This window comes from Phoca vitulina, unplaced genomic scaffold (assembly GCF_004348235.1).
Source record: "Phoca vitulina isolate PV1807 unplaced genomic scaffold, GSC_HSeal_1.0 scaffold11, whole genome shotgun sequence".
NCBI classification, from domain to species: domain Eukaryota; kingdom Metazoa; phylum Chordata; class Mammalia; order Carnivora; family Phocidae; genus Phoca; species Phoca vitulina.
Window position 1 is genome coordinate 30,456,233 of NW_022589714.1, and position 26,053 is coordinate 30,482,285.

Here is a 26,053-nt window from a genome sequence, read left to right on the forward strand (position 1 = left end):
ATAGAGAAGTATGCCTACTCGTAATGAATCCTGTGCCAGACTGTGGGGTTCAAGCCACAGGAGGTTAGGATGTGAACACCAAGTTTGCCCCTCCTCGGCCAATTCTCCTCACAGGGGAGTTTTGAGTTTTTCTGACTGAGTCTGTGTCACCTTCCTTTCCTCTTTCTCACTCCTTTCCAGGATGATATTTGTCCCAATTCCACATGGCAGGGAGAGAGACATTTTCAACTTGTTTCTGGCACCAGCTCCCCCACAAGAAAACTCTAAGTACTCTTCCAAGCACAAAATGGGGAAAAACCTTCCTTCAACTTTATCCTTTTTTTTTCTTTTGGAATCAGAGCTTCTGAAAAAGAAAAAAAAAAAAAAAATAGTGTCTCCTTAAAACAGAAGCTGGCCAAAAAAAGGTTTGTCCAGGATTTTTAAAAAGGGTGTGCACGGATGAATAGTTTTCAAATTATGTGTCCCGGAGAGGTGAGCCTTCTTTTGCCCTGGGGTAGTCACATGAGCAGCCTTTTTAGGCAAATAAATACAGAGCAAGAAAGCAGGCATTGTCCTGGGATTAGGATAGAACTCAAGCTTTTGTGTCTCAGTCAAGTCTGAGATCCTTGTGACATAAAATTCAACACTGGGGATACAGTGGGTAAATTTGAGTGAGTCCAGGGTCTTCTGGGAGTGGGGAAACTGGTTTAATCAACACCAGTTTGCAGATAGGTGAAGGTAGGGAGCAATCGAGGTGGACCAGGATGACTCTGAAATTAACTCCAGGGTCGCAGAGGCCTCAGTGAGTGAGAGGAGCTCAGGTCACAGGCCCCAGAGTGAATGGGGAAAGAATGCATGAAACAGATCCTGCTGACACGGGAATGCCTCCTGGCCAGCCAGCAGGACACGGTGCTTGTGATCCAAGAAACAGGAGCTGAGCCTGGGCTTCTGAATGGATAGAGCTGCATCAAGGCCCAGAACTGAGGACGGGATTCCCACTCGCCCCCAACAAGCTGAGGTGCCAGGAGTTGAGCAGGAGGTACCATTTCAGAGGGGACTGTCATCACCTGCAGGTTGGGGAGGATTTGTTTTCTCCATAACAGGCTATGCCTGGGGGGGATGGGGGTGGGGAGGATGGCAACAGCTGAGATATCACTTAAGAGTTAGACAAAGGCCCTTTTCAGACTTTAGAAGTACCATGGGGTGTGGGTGGGGGGATGGGTGGGGGGGAGGTTACTTCAACAATTCACAGAGAGGAACCTGATAGTGGGCTATTAGACTTCCTGTCAATCTGGCAACTGAGGTTCTCGAGCACTCTTACATGTACTCAATATGAAAATCGAGAAGAATGTGACCAAATAATGAAAATCGAAAAGAATGTGACCAACTGTACTCAAATTTGTGAAGCAGGTAAAGCCAATCACACATATAGCATAACCCGCATCCAGGTTATTATCTGAAACAATACTTGAAGCAATATCAGAGGCATTATAATTTAGCAGTTGAAGGCAAAGGCTTTGAAACCAGACAAGCTGAGACCAAGTTCTAGTTTTGCCACTTATTTCGGAAGTAATCCCAGGAAACATCAGGCAGAGAGCGAGGAAATAAAATAAGAAAAGGAAGGAAGCTAATAAAGGGTATGTTATCAGGCCATCTGTCATTGGGGGCAATTGGAGCACAATCCTGCTGGGGAACCCTAGCAGACAGAGCAGAGACTACCTCAGAGTTGTCCCAACCCAGGGCTAGGAAGCCGGGGTATTTATCCACCAACCTCTGTCCACGATTGCTTCAGAGCAGCTCCCGTGGGCTCTCTGACACTCTTACTTGCCACAATGCTGCTAGCACATTCCCGGGACCAGAACAAAGCCCTCAGGTAGAGAATCTCAGGTGATCACAGTAAGCAGGCTTGGACACAGAGGTAAGAGCGCCAGGAGGGTAGAATGGTCCACTGGCCCCGTCAGCCACACAGGTAATAAGGCTCACCCTCGTGCAATGCAGAAAGCACTTGCAGAGACATCCCACATTTTACCTTCAGTACCAACCTGAAAGATAGAGCTTTATTATCTCCATTTATGGAGGAATGAAACAGAGGATACAAGGTGTTAAATGACTTGCCAAAGTTGTATAATTAATGGGCACAGCAGGAGTTGAACCCAGATTTTCTGTTTCCAAGCACCATTAAAAAAAAAAAATCAACTATAGCAAGCCACCTTATAAATGGAGCTTTAAAGGATGGACAACTATTTGTCCATCAGAGTAGCTGAGCCACCCAGGGCCTAGTAGCCTGGGTGCTATGAAAGAATCTGCCCCCCTGGAGGGCGCTGAAGTAGAGTCTTCAGTAGAACAGGAAGAGGAAGAAACTATTTAGAGTCTGGGCTGATACTATGTTTTGTGACAGTGGGTGGTGAATTCCAGAGGGAATCATAGAAGGGTTTTTGGAAGTTGGGGTTGGGAGAGGAGGTGAGATAGAAGAGGCAGAGAGAGTCCACAGAGCCCTGTGCAATTCTTAGACTTGCCTACTCTCCCACCCCCTTACACACCACTCCCATCGTACTGACCTCCTTGCTGTTCCTTGACCGCTCCAGATCCCTCCCTGCACAGGGCCTTTGCATTCCTCTGCCTGCAATGCTCTTCCTCAGATAGCCACTTGGCTGCACCCCTCATTTCCTTCAAGTCCCTGTTCAAATCATTTCTTCTCAAGAAGACCTAACTATCCTGGCTACTCTATCTAGGCCATGTTGTATCCTGACCATGCACCTAACCTCACACTCTCGATCCCCTGTTCTAATTTTTCTTTTTCCCCAGAACACTTATCACTTTCTGACTTCCTATATGGTTACTCACTTACTGTATGTATTGTGTGTCTCTCCTTGCTAAAGCATAAACTCCAGAAGGACATCTGTTTTGTTCACTGATGTATCGCAAGCACCTAGAACAGTACCTGGCCAGTGGTGAGTGCTCAATGAACACTGAGAAATGAGCGAATGAATGCCAACGCCCCTAAGCCCACAAAGGAACAATCAATGTACCATTCCATGCCTTCACCATAACTTAATGCCCCCGGCTTCCAAAGAGAGAAGAGGCTCCATCTTCTCCCTTCTCTGTCCCCCCACCCTCACCCCACATTCCCCGCTCCACTAGGTCTCAATCTTTCCTCCCCTCCATGGCCAAACAACCAGAACCTTCCGCCTGGTGAAAGTGGGCATTTTCTTCTCAGTTTACTTTTAAGTGTTAGTGCTTTTGTTTGCTGAGGGAAACATATGGCAACATTTTATTTGATAACTGCCTGTCTCCTTCCTTTTTTTTGGACACAGTAGAGGCCATGAACCATATTTTGCTGTCAGTCATATTTGTAAAAAAAAAAGGGGGGGTAGGATCTATTAAATGGTCAGCATGAAGTCTGGACACTGCCCTTACATTGTCAACACCATGTTTACTTTGACATATTTCCAGTGTCTGAAAACATTTGCTCTAGTTCCAACAGTCAAGGTTAAGAGATAAGTATCTGAATGAGAGAAGAGGATGGAAACCAGCCCATGTGTCAAATGCTGGGGAAAAGACAGAGCTATGAGCTAGAGAGTAACAGAATCTTACTTTGGAAGGAAATCAGCAGGGTTTTTTTTAAAGCATTTAAATAATTCTAATATGTAAGCTGAGAACTAAAAACTGTATTTAAGTTCTTGGAGCGGTATTTCAAATTCTGATGCACCCTGCTAGGTGCCGCGGTGTAGAGTTTGATTTGACTCTTAAATAACTGGTTCCATTTCATACACCTAAAATCATAAGCAACTGAGTATACGAAGAACAGAGGAAATGCACAATAGGGAAAACTCCTGAGTAACACTCACTTTCAGTCTTAAAGAGTATAATCTGCTGTAAAGAGAACAGAGGAAGAGAGAACCCGACAGGACACGAAGAAGTCCCTGGCAGGGCCCTGTCAGCTGGTTCAAATACGGACAGATTGCACACTAATCAGAAAGTTCATCATGTTTTGTTCTTCCAATCAAAACCCCAAGGATAGAACAGTTCAACATCCAATATTCAGTTTCCCCTTCCATTCAATCAACCATCTATCCCAACATTCTGGGGGTTCGAGAGAGGGCCAAGCAAATGAGCTTTCAGTTATTGAAAAAGAAAAAAAACCGGGGCAGCCCCTCACACAAGGAGCTCCCAGCGGACTAGGGGAGACGTGCCAGGGAAAGTTTCAGGAAATGCAGCCAGGGCTGAGAATCAGTGTGTTTGCAATGCCTGAATCCAAGTGAATGAAAACGAGCGCACTCCAGTATTCCGGCCGTACCTTGTTCTGTCATATCCACTTACTTACGGAGCCCTCCTACATCTTTATTTATTTTGATCAGATTAGTTCTTCTTTGGCTACTTTTATAAAGTACCATTGGCAGAATGAAAGAAGGTATGTCTTTTTCTTCCCCTTAAATTTTATTTTCTTTTATCGCCTCCATGAAGCAAGTAGGATTTTCAAACTTGGCTCTGAATTGCAACGATACCAAAATAGTCCGGAAACTGTTCCACGAAGGAAATGCCAGTGTTATAGACAAGAAAACTGGTGTTCAGAAGCTTGCTCAGTGTCACCCACTGACAACTGTGGCGAGATTTTTTTTGTACCTTTTTGCTCCTACATAATCTAGAAAAACTGACAGAAATTTCTATAGTGCTGCGTTATGCCCAGAATGGTGACATATGAAACCATTAGAAATGACTGAGTCAGATGAATCATTAAATTCTACTCCTGAAACCAATATTACACTACATGTTAACTAACTAGAATTTAAATAAAAACTGAAAACAAAACAACAACAAAAAGAAATGACAGAGTTGGACCCTGTCTAGAGGGTACATAGACAGCCACCATGAGAAACATGGGCACATGCAGATGAGGTCACAGTGACAAGTGCAGCTTTTGAGAGAAAAATCTAATGATGTAAGAAAGTAGCCAGCATTTGACCTGCTTAATTTATGCTTAAAATTGTACTAGGGGCTTTTCTACCAGACTCTAAAAGCAGTAAGGAAGACATTATTACAATGCTTCATCTAAGGGCCCCTGGGTGGCTCAGTCGGTTAAGCGTCTGCCTCCAGCTCAGGTCGTGATTCCACGGTCCTGGGATCGAGTCCCACATCCATCGGGCTCCCTGTTCAGCGGGGAGCCTGCTTCTCCCTCTCCCTCTGCCCCTCCCCCCTGCTTGTGTTCTCTCTCTCTCTCTCAAATAAATAAATAAAATCTTAAAAAAAAAATACTTCATCTAAGACTTCCCCCTTATTTGGAGTTAATCTGACAATTCCTGGAAAATGGGAACTTGATCACTAATTTAGAAATAGATGATAAGCAAACCCCTTGAGCATTTGCAATAAAACCTAGATCCTTCTTATGATGGACTCTGTGGCCCTCAATGCTATGACTCTGCATATCTCATTTGTTGTCATACATGCAGCAACCGGCACAATGCATGACACCAAAAAGATGTTTGGTTAAAATTGTATAAGTAACTATATTATACTAACATATCAGAGGATTGTGAGGTTAGATTTACTTTGTATCCAGAGTCCCTAGATAGACCCTAATCTATGCAGGACTAAACTCCAGTGTGGGGGGCGCCTGGGTGGCTCAGTCGTTAAGCGTCTGCCTTCAGCTCAGGTCATGATCCCAGGGTCCTGGGATCGAGTCCCACATCGGGCTCCCTGCTCGGCAGGAAGCCTGCTTCTCCCTCTCCCACTCCCCCTGCTTGTGTTCCTGCTCTCGCTATCTCTCTCTCTGTCAAATAAATAAATAAAATCTTTTTAAAAAATAAACAAATAAATAAAAAAAAATAAAAAATAAAAAAATAAACTCCAGTGTGGGATAAGTAACTACTTTATGGTTATAGCATTTGTCAAATGCCCCTTATGGAAGGACCATTAGGTATACAATTAAACAGTTTTTATACTTTGGGCTCAGAGAGACTTGGATCCAAAGCCCAGCTCTGCCCCTTACCAGCCCAAGTTAATCACTTCACTTCATTGATCTATAGTTGTCTGCTCGGGAAAATAGGGACAATAGTATCTGCTTCAGGGGTGCCTGAAGGGGTGGATCAGGGGTGGATCAGTCGGTTAAGCATCTGCCTTCAGCTCAGGTCAAGATCCCAGGGTCCTGGGATGGAGCCCCGGGTTGGGCTTCCTGCTGAGCAGGGAGTCTGCTTTTCCCTCTCCCTCTGCCCCCTCCCCCCCACTCATGCTCACAAACAAATAAAACAAATCTTTAAAAAAAATAGTACCTGCTTCAGTAGAGTTGTAGTAAGGAGTAGGGACATTATTTATAAGGTGTCTGTCACATAGCAATGCTCAACGCAATGGCAAATGTCATCAAATATTTTTTGTAATAATAATAATAATACCAATAATAACTTAGTCTTGTCAATCCTGGGCCTTACCAACACAATCACACTTAGCAATTGCCATTCAGCATCCAACTGACAAGCTCGGTTCCAGCAGCCAACCCAAGGCTATTAGAGACCCTGCAAATGGGTAGGGTCTATAGTTCATGTTCCTGCCCCCAGCCTGGTATGCAATGTGCCCCAACCCAGCCTTGAGCCCAACACAGGCAATCTGTCTCTACCCCCAGTCATCTTTGTTCTTGGCTTTTGCACAAATTTCTTGGCCTACACTCTACTTCCCTTTCCAGGACAAACTTTCCCCTGAGACCCACCCATTTTATTAGGGCTCAAACATTCTCCTAGTTATTTCTAGCCTCCTCTCCATGCCAATAACCATAGTTGATCCAGTAACATAGACCAACCCAAACCACAGCAACAATTATAACATATCTAGAAACTCCCATGCAGACCCCATCCAGTCAACAGACCAAATGCTGGCCAGACTGGCCTGATTTGAGCCAGAATTTCCCTCTGGAGAGTAGGATATTGACTGCTGAATGAAGCACACTGCAAGCTGGAATAGACTTGAGGAAAAAGCATATGGGTTATTTGGAGAGAGAAGGAGGGACAGGATATATGGCTGGAAATTGCTAAATCAGAGCCCCATGCATATTTTCCTGCTTTGTCCCCACCCCCGTGTACGGCAAAGGTACCAGAAAATGACAATATGTATGGCATATCTATGGCAAAGTCTTCAAAACACACCCGTAGCCTTGAAAAGAGCTAAACATAACCGTAACTATTCCTGTATTTCTGAAAAATCCAGTTCTTATTAAGATTGAGATTAACCACCTCTGAGTGTCCTAACTTAGTGGTGTGGCATGGTGTTTTAGCAAACTCTTCCTTGCATTTAATATCACTAGGTGGGGCTGACATAAGCTACTAAAAATTTAAACCCTTTTCTGATCGAGCAACATGTTAGTGCCAGTGAGAGAGACCCTGTTGACACATCTGGCTTACTAGGCTAGAAAGCAACGGAAAGGAATCATTGTCCTTGGCTTCTAGTTAACATTCCTTCCTCTGTAGCTCCGGGGTCAGCAAACTTTTTCTGTTAAGGATCCAGTTAATAAATATTTTAAGCTTTGCTGTTCACATATAGTTTCTGTTCCTTCTTCTCCTTCTTCTATTTTATCTCAAATCGTGTAAAGTTTTAAAAACCATTCTTAGCTCCTAGGCCATACAGAAGTAACGTATGCTGTCCCACAGGCCATAGTTTACTGATCCGGCTTCCAAACCGACAACTCACAGATATCTGAGTAGTGGCCTTCAAACTGACATTTTAAGACAAAGTCCATTTATTTTATTTGGGATATTGTGCTCCTTGGTAAAATTTCAGTTATCCTTGAATAAGCTTCCTGGCACTTATAAAAACTCCCAAGTTATTGGTAAGTCATTGAGCTTATACTTAAGACTTGTGCATTTTACTATATGAAAGTTATATCTCGGGACGCCTGGGTGTCTCAGTCTGTTAAGCATCTGCCTTTGGCTCAGGTCATGATCCCAGGGTCTGGGATCGAGTCCCGCATGGGGCTCCTTGCTCAGCGAGAAGCCTGCTTCTCCCTCAGCTTGCTGCTCCCCCTGTTTGTGCTCTTTCTCTCTGACAAATAAATAAATAAAATCTTAAAAAAAAGAAAGTTATATCTCAATTTTTTTAAGTTTTAAAATGTTATTCGTGTATATTTATTTAATATCTGTTTGTGTCTATGTTGTTTTCCTTTTTAACTTTTTTAAAAGTAATCTCTACACCAAACATGGGGTTCAAACTCATGACCCCTTGATCAAGAGTCAGATGCTCCACCGACTGAGCCAGCCAGGCGCCCCTATCTTGCCTACCTTTCTATGTTTAGAACCACATCCAACTTGAAGTAGGCACTCATTTATTGTGTGTTATGGAGAGAAGAAGAGAGACAGGAGGATGGATGATGGTGGAGGGAGGTGTAGAGGAACATTATGAACACAATAACCCAGGACTGTAAACTAAGATGACTCATAACTGAAAGGCCAGATTGCTTGAAAAACACCTGTTACATAGACAAAACAAGGCACTTGAGGATGCCTGGCTTGAATACACAAATAAAATTATTCTGTGAAAATCATAGAATTGTTGGGTCTGTGGTTACAAGGGTTCTTGCAAGTCATCTAGCGCAGCATAATGGAGGAATCCCTGACAGACTTATCAGGAGTGACCTCAGAAGTTATGACCAACTAGTCTACCAAACCAGAGAGATTTCAAAAATTCAATTGGATATCATTTCAGTATGCACGCTAGTTCTATGACGTTCCATAAAATTTGAATTGCAACCAAGTTGTATGTAAAAGACATTTGTTCACAAATCTTAAGAGTCAAGAAAAGAGGGATGGTGGCTTTCCCTGCAGAGAGAATTAGAAGTTTGAGGACTAAGTGACCTCTTGGCTTTGGAAATCACAGAGTCAATGATAAAGCTACAAAATCAGATTCACTGTGTCCTGGCCAGGTTGCCAAAAAGAATATACAGTAAGCTTCCTGGCTAAGATTTCCAGGCAGTAAGCAACATTAGGCAAGCTGAGACAGTTAACTCCCAAATTATATGGGACAATGAAATTATTTCCATGGGGAAGAAGTACCTTTCCACTCCAAGAAGATTCAGAATCAAGCACAGAAATACTAAAGATAACCAAAGCCATAGGTTGCTCTATTGAGACTAGAGTGTGTGTGCAAATTTAGTGTTTTCTGTATTAGGAATATTTAAGAAAAAATAAATCTATCAGAGTGTCAACCTTCTAATTAGAATTTAAATATGTAATTGAATAGTCAATATAGACTTCTATTTTGTGGTTGAAATATTCTAAATTGGGAAGAAGCACTGGAACAGTAAAGAGAATTTTAAGTTTACTCTCCAGCTGAGCAAGCAGTTCTTTCTTGCAGATAACCTGAGAACCATGGGGGGTGGGGGGGCCCTCTCTTACGGTCCCAGGATGCTGGATTTTTCAGTGGCGGATGAAATGACCCAACTGACCCTGAAACTCTTGGAGAAGAGACTGAAGCAAGAGCATGAGAATGTGGAAGGGGATTCTGAGGACCCCCACCTCAGGCCAGGGAAGACAGGCCAGATGCAGCCCTGCAGAGTGCTCTGAGGAGGAGGACAGAGCTTCTGCAGAGACTCTGGGAACAGTGCTTCCTGGGGAGGTCTCCCAGATCCAAGACCTGAGGAGATGAACAGAGGAGGGTGCTGTGGGTCAGCATTGCTCCCAGAGGTCCCTCCCCTGGCCCCCTCCATGGGCATTTACCCTGCCATCTCCCCGCCCCCACCAGCCCTGGAGCCACCAGAGATTATCCAACATTCAGTCCCCCAGCCTCCTGCCACCATCATTCAAAGGCTACCTCGGCAGCCACTCATCTCACAGATTCCCCCTCTCCAGGCCCTCCCCACTCAAAGGTCAGGAGGTATTAAGGAAAGTCATCTGCCTCTCTCCTTGATTTCTAGGAATTCCTTACATATTCTAACATGGGTCCTTTTTGATGTATATACTGCAAATGTCAAGTCTTTCTGTGGCCTGCCTTTCACTCTCTTCGTGGTATCTTCATAGGAACACAAGTTCTTAATTTTAATCAAGTTTTGTTTTCCAGGATTTTTCCTCAAAAAAAAAAAAATTTTAAGTTTGTTATAGTTATAAGTTTAATGTGTCAGATTTATAAGAATTATTTAAGCACTCGGAAAGGTGTGTTGGTCAAACAATTTTTAAAGCTACAGAACTGAAATAGAGTAAATATATAAATGCAACATAAAATGTTCAAAGATGCTTAATTAACAAATCTATAAATAGAACCAAATATTAGTCAAAGACTCCTACAAGTGATTGCAAAAATGTGCTTGGTTTATAAATAGAACAAGATTTGTGAGCTGAACCTTAAACCTTAAGGATTTTGAATCTGTAACTCTAATAAATGTATTATTAACTTCAAAAGCTTAAACAAGCCTATACATAGTCTTTTCTGCACTTAAAACAGCCCGTAAAGTATGCTGAAAAATTAACACAACGCTTTCATCATCAGCCCTCATTTCTTTGGTAGTTCCTCTTATGACATGATTTACACACATCTCAAAATTTCAGTTACCTCTTCTGAACCGTAATTCATCACTGTGCCTCTGGGCACTTCTTCTAAAAATTCACATTGATGCTTATCAGTTTAACATCTAAGAGATGCTTAGTGATTTAAAATCACCAAGATTTCTTGGTGCAATAACATAAACTCTAAAATTGAGGCAAAATGTAAAAGAACTGAAATTTTGAGAAAAGAGTCCAAATTAATCAGCTAATGCAGAGCTTCTTTGTGGCACAGAAATTAAGCCATACATGTTGGTACTTTGTCCAATCAGCATAATGCATTACCTTCTAAAAAATAACCTGCCTCCAATTCCCTGAAGTTGAAATTTAGGGACATTAGCAAAAACACTCCACCTAGCACAATCTGACAAGACGATACAGCTATAAATTCTCTTTCAATTCTACAAATATTGTTTTAGCATAGGAAAGTAGGGCTATTCGCTTTGAATTATTTTCTAGTAGTGGTAGTTTTAAATGATAAAATATATAGATAATGGATGAAAAGTAAAGCATAGGGAATATAGTCAATAATATTGTAATAACTTTGTAAGGTGATGGATGGTAACTGCACTTATTGTGATGGCCATTCTGTAATGTATGTAATTGTCAAATCACTGTGTTGTACACCCAAAACTAATATAAGATTGTATGTCACCTAACTTTTGATTTAAAAAAAAAAATACATACACACATAATGTTGTAATGGGCTTGAACATTTCCTGTGACTGTAGAACAGCATGGTAGTCATAAAATCTTTTTTTCCCCAAAAGAAAAGCGAAGTACATGAATGGAGGATGTCTCCAATTACAAAGTAAAAGGATAGAGGGATAGCCCAATTAGCAAAAAAGAAAAATAGATGTTAGGTAGATTTAATTAAAGTCCTTACTCAATTTCATCTAAGACTATGCTTTTCCTTATTGTAATTCAGAGGTTCTTGGCTACTTCAGTCATAATTGTATATGATTAAATTTAAGAACAAAAAAGGAATAAAGAGCCACTTCCTGCCTTTCATCACCTTCAGAGTAACCAGTACCAGACTTGCCCTTCTGCCATAAACAACTATAAATGACAAATAAATGAAGTAATTATCTTTAGACATTGGACCCCAGGCAGCACAGGACTGAAGTCATTGAAAGAAGGGAAGCCCCTGAAATGAACAGTACATTCACCCTGGGTTTTTGCCTAGGGAAACCTTCCCAACCATAGGGACCAAGAAGTGAAGTTCTAGCAGGGCACAGAAGTCTCCCTGAGCTGAAGAGGCAGAGAGTGCTGCTGAAGGAATTTGTAAGGCCTGGTACCAGAGAGAATGGAGCTGCACAGATGGGTTCCTAGAAGTCTGTGTGGGAGCTGTGGGCAGATCTGTGGCTGAGGACAGAGCTGCACACACGCAGGGCAAAAGCCTTGCAAGGCGCAGCAGAGAGAGGCTGCCACAGGGTTGAGTGCTTAATGAGGTAGCTCAGTGCTGGAAGGCTTTGGAGTTCCAGCCCAGCCAGAGAGGGATGCCTTGCTAGGCTCTTTGCCCACTTCCCGAGACCCCAAAAAGGCATTGTGACAGGAGGAAGTAATATGCCCTCAAATCTTGGGGGATTCTTTAGAGCAGAGGTTGGCAAAATTTTTTCTAACAAGGCCAGATAGAAAATGCTTTAGGCTTACAAGTCATATGTTCTCTTTCACAACCCTCAATTCTATCATTGTAGCATGAAAGCAGCCACAGACAACATGTAAATGAATGAGCATAGTTGCATTCCCATAAAACTTTGTCTATAGACCTATAGGTGACCTGAGTTAGGATGGGCAGACAGGGCCATAAACATAGCCATTGTAAATATATTTAAGGACACAACAGAAAAGATAAACATAGCAAACAGATGAGAAACCTCAGCATAAAAATGGATACTATAAAAAATAACCAGATGGAAGTTCTGTACTTGCAAATTACATTACCCAAAATAAAGTATTCATGAAATAAGCATAACAGCAGACCAGAAACATATAAGAAAGAGTCAGTGAGCTTGAAGACAAATCAAAAGAAATTATTCAATCTGAAGAACAAGAGAAAAAAAATTGATAATGAATAGAGCCTCAGTAATGTCTAGAAAGACACTGATGATCTAACGTGTGTAATGGGAGTACCAGAATGAAAAGAGAAAGAGAACAGAGTATGAAAAATACATTTGAAGGAAAGATGGATGAAATGTTCCTAAATTTGGTTTTTAGAAAGCCAATTTACAGATCCAAGAAGCTGGGTGAAGCTCATGCAAGATAAACACACACAAAGAAAAACACAAAGACATTTCATAGTCAAAATGCAGAAAAATCAAAGATGAGGAGAAAAATCTTAACAAGAGTCAGAGGAAAAAAGGTACATTATATTCAGGCAAACTATAATACAAATTCAGACTGACATCTCAGCAAAAACAGTGGTAACAAAAGTCAGAAAATGAATCTTTAAAGTGCTGCAGGGAAAAAAAATAAACCAGTATCAACTCAAAATACTATATCCAGCAAAATTACCATGAAAAGAGGGTAAAATAAAAACATTTCCAGGTGAATGAAAGCTGAAAGAATTTGCTGTCAGCTGATTTATAATATAAGAAATGCTAAGACAATTTTTCAGACTGAAAAAAAAAACAAAACCAAATGGAATCTCAGATTTATAGGAAGGTATGAAGAGCATGGAAAATTAGAAATATGTAGCTATATTAAAAAGGCTATCTTTATTTTCTCTTAGATCCTTTAGACAATTCTTTAAAGCAAAAGTAGTAACATTGTTGTGAATGGGGTTTACAAAATTCATAGAAATAAAATATATGGCAAGTTAGCATAAAGAATGGAGTAAAAGGAATTATACTGTTGAAAACTTTAATTTTACTTGAAGTGCTGTGTATTAATTTAAAATAGACACTGATTTAAAAAAATAAGAGAAATAAGTAGGAATGTTAAAAATTTAATTAAACCAAAAGAAGGTGGGAAAGGAGTAACAGAGGAGCAAAGAACACATGATAAAGAGAAAACAAATACAAACTGATAGACCCTAACCCGACCATCTCAACAACTACATAAAACGTCAATGGACTGTATACCCCAGTTAAAGGACAGACTGTGCGACTGAATTTAAAAAGCAAGACTAAATTATATGCTCCCTATAAAAGGTGCAATTTAAATATATAAACACAGGGGTGCCTGGGTGGCTCAGTCGTTAAGTGTCTGCCTTCGGCTCAGGTCATGGTACCGGGGTCCTGGGATCGAGCCCCACATCGGGCTCCCTGCTCAGCGGGGAGCCTGCTTCTCCTCTCCAGCTCCCCCTGCTTGTGTTCTCTCTCTCACTGTGTCTCTCTCTGTCAAATAAATAAATAAACTCTTTAAATAAATAAATAAATATATAAACACAAATATACAAAAGGAAAAAGATATATCATGCAAACAGTAAACGCGAGAAATTTAGTGAGGGCATATTAGTATCAATCAAAGTAGACTTCAAAGCAAAAGGAGTATTTCATATGATAAAAGGATCAATTCATCAGGAAGACATATTCCTAAATGTGTATGTTTCTAATATTAGAGCTTCAAAATGCACGAGAGGAAAACTAACAAAACAGAAGGGAGAAGTAGATAAATCCACAGCCATAAGCGGAAACTTCAGTGCCTTTCAGCAACTGATAGAACAATTTAAAAAACAGCCTAGCCAACACCTAGCAAATGAGTACTGCATCTGGTCTCTCTCTTGGAGGCATCTACTCTATCTCAGTATACTCAGAATAGATTGGAAAAGTTAAAATAACTCAGTACATCTTCTCCGATACACATTTTTATCAACTGCTCTTTTCTTATCACAACCTTATTTCCCTTTTTTTAAAGATTTTATTTATTTATTTATTTATTTATTTAGAGCATGCACGTGTGAGCGGTGGGGAGGGGCAGAGGGAGAGAGAGAATCCCAAGCTCGGCGTGGAGGCCCACACGGGACTCGATCTCATGACCCTGATATCATGATCTGAGCCAAAACCAAGAGTCGATCGCTTAACTGGCTAAGCTACCCAGATGCCCAGTCACTACCTTATTTTTATAAAATTCTTAGAGCTGCTGATTTAGCTCATCCAATATATGGAGAATGTTATGGACTATATTCTGTTCCCCCAGAATTTGTATATAAAAGCCTTAAACCTCAGTATCTCAGAATGTGACTGTATTTGGAGATAGGTCCTTTAAAGAGGTGGGTAAGTTAAAAGTGGGGCTGTTTGGATGGGCTTTAATCCAATCTGATTGGATTTTGGATCTGTCTTTATAAGAGGAAATCTGGACACACACAGTGTCACCAGAGCTCCACACACATAGAGAAAGGACCAAGTGAGGACACAGTGAGAAGGTGATCATGTGTAAGCCAAGGACAGCGGCCTCAGAAGAAACTAAAGCTGCTGACACCTTGATCTTGGACTCCTGGCGTGGCTGCCTAGGAGCTGTACCACCGCCTGGCTTCATGGGGCAGCATCGTCCTGCATAGCATTAGCCAGGAGAAGGTCAAAATTCAAAACTGGAAATACAGCTTCTACTAAATGCATATCACTTTTGCACCTAATAACGTCAAAAAATCATTACGTTGAACCATCGTTAAGTCTGGAACAGTCTGTACTATATAAGAAATGAGAACATTCGGTGAAGATGGGCTGGAAGACTACGCTTAATGGTATTCCATGAATAGAAATACACAGGGAAAGACTCATGGCATGTTTGCCTTGACTAAAGAAGGCTTTGACACTTGAGTACAATGTGCCATAGTAAGATTCAGAGCCAAGTACTAGTATGACTTTAAAATAAACAGACAATGAAAAGGACAACTGAATAAGTAAGAAACGAAGACACACTAATACTGACATCTTGACCCAGGTGTGTGCTTGGTTGACTCCAATTCTATGAGACACTCAGAATTTAGAGGAGGTGGTGTGTCTAGTCCAACAGTCACATTTTATAAAGTGGAAGCTGAAGCCCGGAGAAATTAAGTGACTATCCAAGGTCACACAGCCAGTGGCAGAAATGGGCCTTGACCTAAGTCCCTAAACACCCAGGCTTCACTTCACAGTCCCAAAAATGGGACAGTGAAGTCGATAATGTGATAATCGTGTGTTATAAAAAGCAGATAACGACAGTGTTCTCTGATACTAGCTTGACTCCAGTAATGAAAACATTTAAGGTCAAATGAAGAAGCAAAGACATTTTAATAAATGACAATAATCTGAGTATATTTTAACGTGGAAAGAAAATAGCTTTTATTTAGTATTTGCTCTCATCTGTGAATGGCAGGCTATCTCTGAGAACAACAACAAGATAAAATTCCTATATAGCAATAAACTAATTATAGATCCTTTTTGGCATCACATAGTAGTACCTTTGGAAATATTAACAGAGGAGACAGTGCAGTGAGGGGAAAATTTTGAGTGGTGCTGGGGGCTGGGTAGGGGGAGAGAAAATCATAGCTGGCCTCACCTGATTGGCACTATTGGGCTCTAAAAATGTTCCAAGATCCATCTAGTATGAGTGGTGCTTAAAATGGGACATAGGCAGGCAGGCCAAACCACCCAGACCAAGGGATAGGAGTTGGCATAAACTTCTGGAAAGGTGGGGGACCCTGATGGAGCCCTGATCAGGCTGATTGAGCTTACGGTCTTGTTGTCTAGATAGGTTCAAAGATAAAGTAGAAAGGAGTTCTCTCTAGAATCAGCAGCTCAATCTAAAACACTCACTGCCTGGGGCACCTGGGTGGCTCAGTTGTTAAGGGTCTGCCTTCGGCTCGGGTCATGATCCCAGGGTCCTGGGATGGAGCCCCACGTCCGGCTCCCTGCTCGGCAGGAGGCCTGCTTCTCCCTCTGCCACTCCCCCTGCTTGTATTCCCTCTCTCGCTGTGTCTCTGTCAAATAAATAAACAAAATCTTTCAAAAAGTAAATAAAAAATAAATAAAACACTCACTGCCTGTCATCATGAGTCTACACATCCATATAAATGATTTTCTACAAAGGCAAAGATTCGTTTATATGGTAATGGATGTGAGATTCGAAAACAGAAATAGTGATTTATATTTAATAATTTAAATGTATTTAGTGCTTTACACTCTACTTCTGTGTTATAAAGAGGACGCAGAACTCAGAAATGTGAAGTGGTTGTGTGGCATGGTGAGCACCCAAGACAAACGAGCCTCTTTAAGGTGGGGTCTGAGGCCGGTGCCGTCAGAGGTGATGGTGAGCGCACCTGCATACGGTTCTACAAGCATGTCTCCTGGCGCCCCTCCCAAAAGGCCTCAGACAATCAGTTGCTCTATCCAGTGGGACCCTTTGACAAATCTTATGAAATATGTCTCAGAAACTTCCATGGAGGCTTCCGGAGGGGGCGGAGCATTTATTCTTTGACCCTTCTCCCCCATTGGTCAAGGGTTGCCTCATGGGGCATTATTAACTGCCCCCTCCCATCCCTTCCTGTCCCTTCTTCCCTACCCCCGCCCCCACTTTAATCTTGCACATGTATGAGTGCCAAGAAGGTTCCTTTGAGCATCCCCATGAAGGGAATCACAAAAGCCCCCAAACAGGAAGTGAGAGGACTGGGGAGTTAGGTGAGACATTATTCAGGGACACCTGCATGAAAGTGGTTGATGCCCGCACGGAGCTGGTCACTGCAGCTGTGGCTGGAATAAAAGGGGGGTCTGAGAGGATGTGAAGTGATGCACGGCAAGCGTCCACTACCCAAGAGCATTTAGTCAAGGGGATCAAAGGGACTGACATTCGTCCTGTGCTCTGCTGTCCACATCATGTTCGCTAGTGCTGCCTACAGGGGCTTGGAAGAGGCGGCTTGCTTCTCTTATTTATACAAAGATGCCATGCAGGGTAGCAAAGGCCCTAGTTTTCCTCACCAGGGGCCGCATATCAGACTAGAATCTTAATTCTCACGTTCAAAAGTCTAAAACAAGCAAGAAAAAGAAATAAAAGGCACCCAAATTGGAAAATAAGAAGTAAAATTATCTCTGGTCAAAGATGGCATGATCTTATATGTGGAACACTCTAAACACTACACATACATGTACAAACACACATGAGCCTATTACAACTAATAAAAGAAATTAGCAAAGTTGCAGGATAAAAAGATCAACACATAAAAATCAGTTGCATTTCTATACACTACCAATGACCAATCTGAAAAGAAAATTAAGAAAATAATCCCATTTGCTATTCATCAGAAAGAACAAAATACTTAGAAATAAACTTAACCAAGGAGGTAAAAAACTGGTACACTGAGAACTACGAAACATTGCCTGAAAAAAAAAAAATCAAAGAAGATACCAAAAAAAAAAAAAAAAGGAAAGATGTCCCTTGCTCATGGATTGGAAGACTTAATATTGTTAAAATATCCATACTACCCAAGGTGATCTACAGATTCAATGCAATCCCTATCAAAACCCCAAAGGCATTTTTTTGCAGAAAAGGAAAAAAGGATTCCTAAAATTCATATGGAATCTTAAGGGACTCAGGATAGCCAAAACAATTTTAAAACAGAACAAAGATGGAGGCCTCATACTTCCAGATTTCAAAGCACACTACAAAGCAAGAGTCATTAAGATGGTGTGGTACTGTTGTAAAGACACATAGATAGGCCAATAGAACAGAATAAAAAGCTCAGAAGTAACACCTTGCATATATATAATAATTTTCAATAAGACTACACAATGGGAAAAGAGTAGTTTCTTCAACAAATGATGTTGAGGAAACAGGATATCCACACCCCCCCACACACACACACACTCAAAATGAAGTTGAACCCTTACTTCACAACGGATGCAAAAATTAACTCAAAATGACTCACAAATTGCTTATGCCACTCCATCGTTTAGATACCTGCTTCTTGCTATGGGATCCTTAACGGTGATTTCAAGGAGTTAGCTTTGCGTCTTAGCTTGTTCATAGAAATTCTTTGAAGACTGAGGTTTTTTGTTTTTGTTTTGTTTTGTTTTTTAAGATTTTATTTATTTATTTGACAGAGAGAGACACAGTGAGAGAGGGAACACAAGCAGGAGGAATGGGAGAGGGAGAAGCAGGCTTCCTGCGGAGCAGGGAGCCCGATGCGGGACTCGATTCCAGGACCCTGGGACCATGACCTGAGCCAAAGGCAGACGCTTAACAACTGAGCCACCCAGGCACCCAAGACTGAGGTTTTATCAGCTGACTATGATAAAGGGCTTTGTCCATTATTGGCTGCAAAATTCCCACATGGCTGTGGATAGCTGAGCTCTGCGGCTGCATCAGTGGGATTTAGAGTCATGGTGCCCTTTCTGCAAATCATTTTGTATGCCGTGACTAAGTGTGCGTGTGGTGTTAAACCTGTTTTAGTTGTTAAGAATCACTTCCTACTTGGAGTGAAAGCTAGAAATAAATTCTCTGTTGACTGTGTTACTATTAAACATTCTCCTCTTCTTGCTTCCCGCCCTCTTGCCAACAGTTGCTTGGGAGCTGGCACAAAACTATTTCCTCATCCAATGTTCTGTGAGTTGCCACAAGTTGTCAAAAGTGATACAGACAGCATTAGTTGAGAGGAGAACTAGAATCTAGATTTTTCTGATTATACAGGGGATGTTCTTTCAACTATATTTTCTGACTATAGTTATTGGTTAGCAATTCCAATTTTCCAAGAGTTTTATGTTTAAAAGATTCTTTGCTTGAAATTATTTGTAAATCCTCATGGTGAAAAAACTAACCAAAATCATGACTCTCCTTAACACAATTTTGTAAATGTAGGAAAGGAGAGGACAATTAACATGTATTGAGCATCTACTCTTCGATTGACCTGTACATACTTTATCTCATTTAATCCTCACTACACTGGAGGGTATTCATTATTAGGTAGGAAATTTTGTCTATACAGAGCAGGAGACAAAGGCTAAAAGAAGTATCTATTCAAGTATACTTATTGGTATCATGCCCTGGCTTCCATCTCTCGTTGGTTAAAGATTGCCCCCTGGAATGTTATTCTCTGTACTTCCAGTTTGTGCATCCGTCGCCATGTCTCAGTGAGTTCCTGAAGACCAGAGAAGGAACAGGCCAGTAAGAGAGGCACAATACAGCTGAGGCTGGGCACAGCCAGGTTACACCTACACAGCTGGTTGCTGATGCCAGATGATGCACAAGAGGTGTCCCATACACCCACCAACTACAAGCACATATCCATCTAGTCCATAATCTTCTTAATTCTAGCCCACACGCTGCTCTTGAATCCTGCTGCCATGTTCTATGGGCCTACTGATCGCCACATGATACCTAATAAACGTTTTGAAATACACAAAGAAGAATCTTTGGAGAAGATATTGCCATAACCCATCTTTTTTCTCAGTCCAAAATATTAGTGATATCCACACAGGGAGATTTTCAAAAGTGGTCCTTGTGATTGTAATGATCTTTTTGAGAAAAAAAAAAAGCAAACTTGTAAACAATGATGAGTCACCAAACAGTTGGAAGTGTGATTTTTACTTTACAAAATTATAATTTTAAAGTATATAGCAGACAGTTTGGGGGTGAAAAATGCCAAACGAATATGGAGATGAAAGATTCCTGCAGACTGGAAAAGTATCGTTCAAGAATATGCAAGAAATGAGAAAACAAGCATTTGAGTTTCAACATAGGCAATTCAAAGCTAAAATGATGAAGAGGGGAAAAAAGCGATTGGTGCTATTTATAGAATTACTATTTGCTATAAAGTAGATATGGAGCTCTAGAAAAGAAATGCGAACTCATTAAGCTGTAGAAATTACTATAGATATGGCTGGATGATATTTTTAAATAAACAAGGTTGCACATATATCCACCCACGTTTTTATGCCCCTCGGCCCTTCCAGATTTAGTCACCCAGAGCATTTTTCTTTTCAGCTCCAGGGCAGGTAGGTACTATGTGGCAAAATGAAAATAATGGTGGAGTCAAGCATTTGGCATTTCAGTTTTTTTCAAAAGGCTGGGCCTTGGCTGACACAGAGACACGGATCATTCGGTAACACACATTCTCTGAATTGGAGAGAGAAAACTAAAGAGACCGGGATTTGTTCAAGACCTGTTGAGAGGGTAGATTCGACAGGATTTGTTAATTAATTGAGGAAGACGTCAAGGATGGTTCCTGAGCTTCTGTCCTAGTAACCACAGAGCTGGCAGTGCTCTGCCACTGTAGTTGGGACCGTACAGGAGCTGGGGGCAGGGGAAGCCAAGAGCAGGAGGGGGAGAAGGACTCAACCTTCAGTTTTAGACATGTGGAGACTGAGGGGCCTGGGAGACATCAACAAGGAGCTGCTCAGTAGATGGCTTGATTTCTGATGCTCAGGAAAGAGATTTTACCTGGAGACATCACGTTGGAAGAGGTTAATACATAGACGATAGGAAGCTATGTCCCCGATGAGCTCTCCCAGAAAGCATGTGTGGATAAGAAGAGGGTTGCTGGAGTGGTGAGGGGTGGGAAGCATGGGGTGGCTGGGCAATAGACATTGGGGAGGGTATGTGCTATGGTGAGCGCTGTGAACTGTGAACAGTCTTACTGTTGAATCTCAGACCTGTACCTCTGAAACAAACAGTACATTATATGTTAAAAAAAAAAAAAAAGAAGATAGTAGGAAGGGAAAAATGAAGGGGGGGAATCAGAGGGGGGGACTATGGACTCTGAGAAACAAACTGAGGGTTCTAGAGGGGAGGGGGGTGGGAGGATGGGTTAGCCTGGTGATGGGTATTAAAGAGGGCACGTTCTGCATGGAGCACTGGGTGTTATACGCAAACAATGAATCATGCAACACTACATCAAAAACTAATGATGTAATATATGATGACTAACATATCATAATAAAATGCAATTTAAAGAATTTAAAAAAATTTTAAAAAGAAGAGAAGGTGACCCAGGACATAACCTGAAGAAGGAACACCAACAGCTAAAGATGGTGAGATACAAAAGAGCCCTCAGAAAAGATTGTACAGTGTTCAGAGCCAAAAGCAGAAAACCAGAAGACAAAGCCCCAGTAGGAACGTACTTCACGGAGGGATTAGTCAGCAGTGTAGTCTGCTGCTGAGGGACTGAGGTAGAAACTGAAGAGCGTCCACTGGATTTAGCGACACGGAGTTCTTTGTGACCTCGGCGAGAAGCACTCGGTTGGCGTGGTGGAACGGACGCCCGATTACAGTGGCTGGAGGCACAGCAGGTGACAGAAGCATCACAGAGACAAGTGCTGCCTCCGCTGGGCTTGCAGCCAAGCCCTGGAACATTCACTTCCTAGAATGTATCCCTCAGAGCCACGGCACAGAGGGGACGAGTGGTGGGCAGGAATAACTCACCATGGTGATTTTTATATTTAAAACATAGCCTGTTGTTGAACTGAAAGGCAATAAATACTAATCGTTCACTAAGCAAACATTGACTCACAGTGTTGCTAGACAGAGCCAGAACAAAAGCCCGGACAATCAGCTATTCTTCTATTCATCTACTAGCTAGAAATCTTACCCCTGACCAATTTCAATTTCAGATCTTGTACTAGAGATAATTAAAAAAAATAATAAAATGAAGATAAAGACCTCTACCAGTTCCCAAGCACATCAGGTTGTATACATTAACTATCTGCAGCTTCTTGTCTGCCAATCACAGAGTTTAACGGACAGGCAGTCTTGAGAAATGTTACAGTGTACCACCATATTTTTACTCTCTGACTTTATCCTAATCCTGTGCTTGCATCAGGTTAGATTGCATTTTTTAAAGTTTTAAGAGATTAACAAATACCATTCTTATCAGTTAGCTTTACTGCATTTTCTTTCAAAGTTCTACATTATTAGAAAGATATTTACTTGCAAGGCATATTCATTATATGCTGATACTTCTTGGCCCTTCAAGAGCTAAAGGGAAGGGAACTTGGGAAGAAACCTGACCTTTACAGTCTGCATCCCATTAGGGTTATTCAAATTCTAGCCCATCTTCTTTCAGGATGGCAATTCTTCCTTTTGTCACCTGTGAAGCATCAAGTAACAGCATGCTTGTAAATGATCCTTATTCATCACAAACGCATCTTTGGTATCAGTTGGTTTAATACAATCTCTCACGAGGGAGAAGACGAGAGAAAATAAAATAAATCTAACTTTGTTGAAATATTGATTTGTTTCTGGTGGATCTCTGCCTATTGGGTTTTGTCACAAGAAACAGTTCCCAAGAACAAACATTGAAGATGGATCCCCTCCAAAGAGAAAGAAAATGTACTCCCCCACAATGGTGTGGGAGGAAGTATGTTAATGTACTCATTAGTGAGCCATAAAATCATTCTCCTCTGGTCATAATCATCATGTGCCTTAATAGAAATCAGTGGACCAAAGAAACTCAAGCTCATAGGTCGCTTTTAGAGATGGAATGTGCTCTGACCCTTCTTCCTAGTCTCTTATTTTGCTTCTCTATGGTGAGGAAGAGACCTTGGGAGGGAAGAGAAGGAGAATTCTCAGTCAGTTTGTAAAGGAGTTGATTCAGACCACAGTGGCAGTTTATTTTTACTGTGTTCAGTCCTTTCTGTACCACACTTCCTTCCAGGTCTCTGCACACCGTCTCCACTCCTCTGATTTCCCTTTGATGCTACTAAAAAGTGAGCCCCATTTTTAACCATCTGATTTCTTTTACCTCTTTCCCATAGCCACCTGGGTCACATCTGTTCTTTCCCCTTAATCTTGCTCAGTTTTCCTAACCCAGTAAGGGGGCATCCATTGGCCGTCTCCTGAGAAGCATCCGCTGCCATTCGAATCCCAGGCCCCACCTTTCTGCTCAAACCCATAGCTTAGACAGTATTTAACTGCTGATCTCAGTCCCTCCCCTCCCCTCCTCCTCCCTTTGTGGACTGAGGTGAATACGGCCAAAGAAACAGGGATTACAGCTTTTAATAGGACTGGGAGAGATGACCTACAGAAGGCAATGAGTGTGTGGTCTCTGGTTGGAGCTTGAATAGTGACTTTAGGCTTTCATAAGGCACGCAGAATAGGAGGGAGGCCAAAGAATGTGTGACTAATGGCCTCACGGCCTACCTCATTGCCTTTCTCCCTCGAAGGGAATCTGCTGGGCCTTTTTCCATTTGCATTCCAAATATGTGATGCTTTCAGAACAAGAGTGCCCACGGGGCTCCAATGCAGAACCATCCATCCACACAGGATCCAGTAAAAATTTCTTGATATTTCTGTCATGTGGACAGTGCTGACTTGGATTCTCTCTCTTCATATACTTCATTTGATCATTTTGCTGGGAATTTGGGAGATGAGGAACCCAACAACAGTGTCTTGCTGAGAGGAACCAGCTTTGCAAAAAACAGATTCAGCTTGCATTTCCCAATCTCCCATAATCTAGCATTTGCCATGACATTTGTGTGACTTCATTTTAGCCCTGAGCTTTTTCAAACTCTCCGCTGCATTTAACACACTGATCATCTATTCTTCATTTATTTATTCGTTTGGCGAATGTTGATTGTCTGTTTCATGCCAGGTGCTGTTCTGGGCACTAGGAATAGATACAACCATGAACAACACAGAAAAAATATCCCTGTCTTCGTGAACTTTACATTCTTATAAAATATTTCTGAATTCTTTGATATTTCAGCTTTCCCATTCTCTTTTCTCCAAGCTTGCTAACTGCCTTTTGGAAATGACTCCTTTCTTTCTCAGTCATAACCTCCTTTGGCCAAATTCATCCACTTCTGTGGCTCCACTGTCGCCTCTCAACCCTCCAAACTACAGCTTCTCTGCTGGGATCCTGGACAATCTTTACAGTCCCCAAGAGGATGGGCATAGCATGTTTTCCTGCTTCCTGGGAAGAAGGAAGTGGTTATGCTTTTCACCATCCCACATTATTGCTCTTCAGTCTCACTGAGGTGGTATGTTTTCCACGATTCAACCTGAAAACTCTAAACTCATATTTTATACAATAAACAGGGATACATACATTTATGTTTGCTCATATAGTATCCAGCTTATGCTGTAAGTTTGATAAAGAAAATTATTCTCTTGGATTCAACATGTACTGGAAACCTGAAATGAGCAAACACTGTGTTCAGTCTGGGGACTTACAGGCAAAGGGTGGGTTTAGCTTAAAGAAAAGCCAAAAGAGTAGGAAGCAGTAAAAAACCAATAAATAATTTTGCACCGCTTTGAAGCAAGGCCCAAGTATGAACATAGAACATCACACTGATTGTGATTTTGAAGGTTCAGGAAGTATCCAGGCAGAAGATAATCAAGCATAGATTAAGAAGATGGTTTTGGAGGTGATGAAGAGAACCAAATTTGAGAACTGCTGTGAAATAACAATAGGGTTTACAAAGCCCCAGATAAGAGGGCTAAAAGACTAATTGAAGTAAAAACTTAGGAGATATGTTCCTTAGGAGGAACATTCATACCTTTGCCAAAACATGAGATTATGACTGAGGATTTTTGGGTTGACTTTTGCTTTTTGCTCAACTTTGTTTGTTTTAAGTAAATTATAAAAGATTAATCTTGGTAGGTAGAGTAGAACAACTAAACCATTCCTATATCTAACTAGGATCTAGGGAATATTTTAAAAAGCAAGGAATCATTATCCTAAAAGAAAAAGGGCTTATGAAAGGGCTGTTGTTTTTATTTGGATAGGAAAACATTTGATGTAGTTTAACTATGCAACATATTTTCAAAATCAGAGGTACTTCTTAATCTACTAAATTTCTGATATTTCTATTCATCTTCACTCAATCATTTTATAATTCCCAAAACTGTGACTTATCTCAACCATTTTTTAAATTTACAATTTATCATTACTAACATGTCAACCTCACAGATTTCTTAAGTCAATTTAGCTTAATATTCTTCTCAGAGCTCAAGAGAGCACTGATGTGGTTTGAAGTGGTGGGGTTCAGAGCTAACGGCCAAGAAAGAACTCTTGAGACGTCTTTGGTTCAAAAAGGTGGTTTTATTAAAGCACTGGGACAGGACCCATGGGCAGAAAGAGCTGGGATTCTGACAGGTGACTGATGATATACTCTCAAGTTGGAAGGGGGTTAGGGACAGCACAAGCCTCCAAGGTATTTGGAAACAAGGTTTCCAGGACCTTGAGGGGGCTAGCTATTGTTAGGAAAAGATCATTTATTACTGTTTAGTAAAAACTCAGTCATGAGACCCTTCAGATGTGTATCACTGGGTCATATGCTTGGGGGATGATTGCCAACATATATCTTGGGGGGTAGAGACAAAGGAAGTTTCCAAAGGAATTCTTACATGTTAAAGTAGACTTACAGGATCCTGGGGGTTGGGCTAGGATTGCCTTTTGCCCTTAGCAAAGTATTAACATCGAGGCAGCTGAGTTCCCAGAGGAAGGTCACTCTGCCTGTTTCGAGGACCTGTCAGTGGGCTCTAAGTAGTAAGGAAATTTAGTTTTCTTTTTGCTTTGTTTCCCACATCATTCCCCCACTGAACAATTTTGACCCTTAAATCTTTAAGGTTGCTAAGGATGGAAGGTCTCATCTTTCGTAATTTCTTCTGAATAGGGGCGTTGAGATGTCCCTACCTATGGGTCAAGATTG

The 26,053-nt window shown here is 41.4% G+C and overlaps 1 pseudogene; it reads left to right on the forward strand.

Moving 5' to 3' along the window:
* The first annotated feature begins 9,359 nt into the window (after positions 1–9,359).
* On the forward strand, positions 9,360–9,971 carry LOC116635781 (annotated as a pseudogene).
* Positions 9,972–26,053: the final 16,082 nt, after the last annotated feature.